The following is a 6000-nucleotide window of genomic DNA, read 5'->3' as shown; positions in this document are numbered from 1 at the left end:
CAAGCAGATTTAGTCTCAAAATACGATCCTCAGCAGACGAAAAAGTGTTCTGAAACACAAAGTACCATCTGAGTCTGATGGAGCTTTGAGGGTTCCATTGAAACTGGACTCCAATGCAGAATTCAGAACTCAATTATTCGGAATTTAGCATTGCAACTGATTACCTCCTTTCTTTCTATGATTTGAAGAGACTCGCATTGTTTTTTTTTATAGAAGTCGTGTTGGATATTTTTCAAGTGGGAGAGAACCAACCGATACAACACTGTCCGATTCACGGCGTGCTCCGGCAGTTGCTAAGAATTGGAGAAACAGTCAGACTTCTTTTATAACGCCTCGAGAAAGTCGCCCTAGCAACTTTTTTCCCTTCACAGAACTTGGATCGTTCCAAAATCGCCAACGCGGGCACTGAAATAAGAGCTTCATGAATCCCCTTCAGCTCCCTGCAGCAGATGTTGGTGAAACCAAACGCATTAGTGAGAATGATGAGATCTTTCCCTAAACTGGTTAAGAACTATGTATGTGCGAATTGTGACATCAGATTTTGTGGATCGCTTTTTTGTCTTTCCTTGTGTTGATCTCCGTTTGGAAATACTCGGAAAAGTGTTCTAGCGTTTGAACAGAAAACACGAAAAAAAAATGCACAACGAATCAAAGATTCCCTCGTCGAAATGTTCAAAAGCGCGAAAAAGGAGAACACCCGAAAAACTCTAACACCGTTACAAGATGTTGGTTCTGTGCTTCATCTGCATCAAACCACAGGACTGACGAGAAGAAAGGGTGACGGAGCTTGGCTGTTTAAGATTCCAAAGGGAATTTCTGGACTAACCCTCCTTCGCTCTTTATCTCTAGATCACCTTGAACGGGCTGAACAAAAGACAAAACTCCTAACGTCAACTTCATCCAGCGATTGATTCTTTCACGGCTTGCACAGTAATCAGCGGGAGATGAGCTTTGTTCAGAATCGCTCTTTCAAAGCGCTTCTCAATGGAACTCGATCGTCCGTGCCAGCTGCGCCGGGTCGAAGGGAAAGTATGACGTGTAAAACGTCGTCCTCGGAATCCTCCCGTCGGTCGCGTATTCCCGTTGTCCTTGCGTCTTTGGATCGAGCGGCTGATGTTGGAGGAGTGTCGTCTTGTGTTGGAACTCGAGGAGAGCGATTTCTCGCTTCTGCTGGGAGTAGTCGCGGCGATCACCTCAGGTGGCTCATCGGCCGTGCAGGGCGTCGAATGTCGCGTTTGTCCATGCGATGCCCCGTTGCTTCAGATCACTTTAATCTGTTAATTCAAGGATTTTTGCAAAAGGGACCACATTTTGCTTCTCCTCTTCATCCTTACGGTCCGGAGATTGCTGCCATCTGGAGAGTCGTATCGAGTCTAGCGGTGCAACGACATCATATCACACAACACTCCAACGACCCATTGCCTAAAAATTCGAAGTATTGCACCAACAGACGAAACAAATGAAGGAATCGAGTGGATCCTTGATTCAGGAGCCAGCATTCACATCACACATGAAAAAGCAATCTTCACGGACTTTAAGGGGGGCCAACAGATTCAACTATGCAGGACGGATCATCAGCAACAGGAAACGTGGACATCGTCCTCTCCATTCTATATTTTGAAAATTCGCAGTCAAGACAATATCAGCTGGAATCTACGATGTACTGTTCTTCATTCAAAGTAAATCTGCTATCAATCTCCAGGCTTGAACGTCGTGGGTATTCAGTCGATTTGCTAATTTCCAAGCCCACGTTTACAACAATCAAGGGGATTTCATCCTCAACGGAGAGTTCTATGCGGAAGCATCTACAAAGTGACAACAAACAAAACTCATCACGTCAATTGTATCACTGATTCGAATTCAACATGTACCCTCTGGCATAGCCGAATGGGTCATTTGAACCAAACGCAACTACAACAACTGAAAAAGACAATTAATGTTCCAAACTAGTTCACTTGCAGCACCACAGGAATGTCGAATTTGTAATCTCACTAAGTCAACCAGAAAAAGTCACCCAAACAGAACCAACTCACGCCCGAACACACTTGATTTGATCCACAGTGACATCACTACCGGAAAACAGCCAAGGATGGAAATATTTCCTCACCTTTATTGATGATAAAAAGCAGATTTTGCGACCACAGTACTCCTTAAATTTAAAGATGAGAGTATTCAGGCATTTCAAAGAATTGGTCGCTTCAACGGAAACACGATTCAGCAAAACATGAAGAACTGAGGTCAGACAATGGAGGAGAATATCAATCAACAGCAATGAAAGAATTTTGCAATCAAAAAAGGAATTCAGCTACGACCAACACTTGCCTACAACCCAGAATCCAACGGGCGTCGCAGAGAGAATCAACCGAACTCTTCTAGACAAAGCACGTGCCATGCTTCTGCAAGAACAACTGCCAGAAGAATTTTTGGGGACTCGCGGTAATGACAGGATCTTACCTTCGAAATCTCAGTCCCATGAAGCTACTACGGTCAAAAAACACCATTTGAAAATTTGGTATGGAAAAATTCCAACGTATAACCACATTCGAACCTTCGGTTGTTTGTGTTATACATTAATTCCAAAACACCTTCGTCCTACCAAGCTCCATCCCACATCCAAAAGAAGGAATCTTTGTCGGCTACGGACCTCATCCATCAGAATACATCGTTTTGGACCCGATCTCGAAGACAACATACAGAACCAGGGATATTTCTTTCAATGAATCCGCCAAATGGTGGCAAATTCTTCGGCAGCACACTACCAGATTCCAACACCTATCAGCACTTGGTTTATCCATCACCCATTCAAGTTTCCACTGACATTCACGATGTCCCTGGATCTTGACGCCTCAAAAACAACATCACAAAATCCAACCACACAACAGAATTCCAGCAGTAATCGAAGACGACAATAGTGAAACTTGCCCCATAGACATTGACAACTCACCTCCCCATAGACATTGACCAACTCACCTCCCCATAGACATTGACAACTCACCTCCCCATAGACATTGACAACTCACCTCCCCATAGACATTGACAACTCACCTTCACAGCCTTCAATCAACACCCACAATTCCTCAATCTCAACCACCGCCAGCAGTGACTCGCTCCAAAAGTCCAGAAAATCATCTTGAAGTCAAAACACGATCAAACGCAAGATCGAGGAAAGTGGCTTCGTCGCTTCTCATACCTAAAGACACTTTCGACTGACTTGTCTGATTTTTCCTTTTTATCTTCAGATGTGACGTTCAGCAATGCCATCCAAGGGCCAAACGCCCAAGACTGGATAAAGGCGATGGAAAGCGAGATGATCGCAATCCACCAAAACGACACGTGGACCGTTGCAACCCTTGCCCAAAAAACATCATTCCCCGTTCTTTGGGTCTTAAAAGTGAAAAAAAATGCTGACGGCGGAATCGCACGCTTCAAAGCTCGACTTGTAGTACAAGGTTCCCAACAAATTCAAGGACGAGACTTTGATGAAAGATTGCGCCAGTAATGTCCATAACATCCTTCCGACTTTATTAACAATAGCAGCCTATTATGATTGGGAAATACACCATATAGACGTCGATAATGCCTTCCTAAACGGAATGATAGACACTGAAGGTATTCGTACGACAACCTCCAGGATTTATCAACAAACAACGGCCAGATCTCGTCTACAAATTGAAAAAGTCATTGTACGGTCTAAAACAGTCGCCCAAGACTGTGGTTTCAAGCGATAAACAACTCACTATCAACACTTGGTTTCAACCCATTTCAGCAGTTTCTGGACTGTATATCAACACAACATCAAATTCTCAACCATCGATAATCGGACTCTATGTAGATGACATCTTTTTATTTGCACCAACAATCCAACAAATCAAAGAAACAAAGAACAGCATCGGATCCATCTACAAAATTAAAGACTTGGGAGAAGTCAATCACGCATTCAACATAAAAAATAACTCGAAACCCGTTCCCAAAAGGCAATCTACCTTCATCAACCCCCGGCATATCAAAGAGTTACTCGCCACCTTAACATGACGAATGCCAATCCCTCATCAACTCCATTACCACAAGGGTTCAAGCTCCAATTGTCACTTGAACAACAACAAGAACGTCCAGAATACCTCAGCGCCATCGGAAGCTTGATGTATATTATGACAGCAACACGTCCAGATCTATCCTTCTCACTCAGCAAGTTGAGTCAGTTCAATCGCAATCATGACGACTCACACTGGGACAGCAGTTGAACATGTTCTCCGTTATCTGAAGGGAACACAACATTTTTTCAATTAAGAATTCAACCAACTGACAATTTATTCAAAGTCTATGTCGATGCAGACATTGCGGGAGACACAAATGACCGCAAATCCACTTCTGGTTGCCTCATCCTTCTAGGGTCAACACCAATTGTTTGGCTCTCAAGAAAGCAACCAACAGTCGCAACATCAACAGCTGAAGGCTGAATATCAAGCCTAGCGCTAGGAGTATCGAATTGATTAGCCTTCAACAAATTGTATCACAGCTCAACGTTATTCCTGCTCAACAAAGAATTCCAATTCTTTGTGATAACGAAGCCGCTGTTGCAATTTCTCAAAATCCACTCCTAGAGAAGCGGGCCAAACATATAGATGTCAAATTTCATTTCGTTCGTGATCACAACCTCGATCAAAGGATCGACGTGCAGTCTGTCCCCACACAGCTTCAATAAGCGGACTCCCTCACCAAGTCCGTTCCTCCAATTATCCTCGATCGTTTTGTTCAGCAGTTCTTTTTTAAAAAGAGTGTTAGAGTGTGCCATTTTTGAATTATGATGATTTTTTATAACCAAATGTTTTCCTCCCTTCAAGATCCATTCGACGCATTTTCGTTCTCTCGATTCAATCGTCGTGGATTTCCAGAGGGAGGCGCGGCACACGGCGAAATCACCAGGTTGTGTGGCAATCTTCCTCGTTCCGAAGTTTGGCCGTGAGTGAAATTGCTGGATGAAAATGTGGAGAAAATTCGCGAGTTTGGAGAGACCTTGGCAGCTAGACATCCTGTTCAACACCAGTCGAGCGCCCCCCGCCGTCGTTACAATACTAGACTAAATCCCGAGCAACCTCCAGCGCTTCACCCATTCCTGGACTTAAACAAAGAGGACTTCTCGAGGCTACTAGAGTTGGAGTTCGAGAATCCAATCAGCATTCCGATCCAAATTTTCCTTCAACGTTTAGGGGAAGTCAAAATTTCTCAAAGCACAATTTCCATCACAGAAACTGGGGGAACACCCAAGTTCCATGCATTTTTGGATCTACCCCTCGGCCAGCTCTTTACAATATTGGGAATTCCTATCGATATACAACTAGGGAGCGTCAACGAAACGGCGTGACAAGAATTCCGGACTCCCTTTGTACTATTGGGTCCATTCCAATTTGCGCGAGGAACACAAATCCGGACAAGGGGATTCTGATGCATGGATGCAATTTGCCAGCTTGAATCTGTCAAGCCTGCATCTCAGACGTTTCCCATATTAGCTGCAGTTCTCATTGGGAAAAGAGATCCAGTTCTTTCGTCATTGTTACCATTCTTCAGCAAAAGATGAAGTGTCCCGCAAATTTTTTAACCGATGGACACAAACTTCCATACCTAGGGGATCATCTGGTATTGCAACATTTAAATTACTTTGAGGATCCATCGACGCTAGACCAAGAAGACCTGTTGCGCTGTTTGGTGAATTGGAGTTTATATGTTGTTCATTTGCTCTTGCCAGCCTTCTTGAGCATGGAGGCTATAAGTGGGAAAAGATCGGACCTGGATTCACGCAAACCATTGAAGTGAAACGTGACGGAACGACACATGAAATTCGTGTCACAAAAACTTTGGCAAAAAAAACTTTGCCAAAAAAACTTAAGGCATCTCAGTTTGATCTTTCCGCCATCAAAAGTTGCTATCAGGAGCTAGGCAAGAGCGTGCTAGACGCCACTGTATTAAATTGGGAGCAACAAATCAAGTTTCTGTGAGGATGGA

The sequence above is a fragment of the Condylostylus longicornis genome, unplaced genomic scaffold (assembly GCF_029603195.1).
Source record: "Condylostylus longicornis isolate FDR11 unplaced genomic scaffold, ASM2960319v2 ptg000418l, whole genome shotgun sequence".
Classification (NCBI taxonomy): Eukaryota; Metazoa; Arthropoda; class Insecta; order Diptera; family Dolichopodidae; genus Condylostylus; species Condylostylus longicornis.
Note: the sequence above shows the minus strand (reverse complement) of the source record.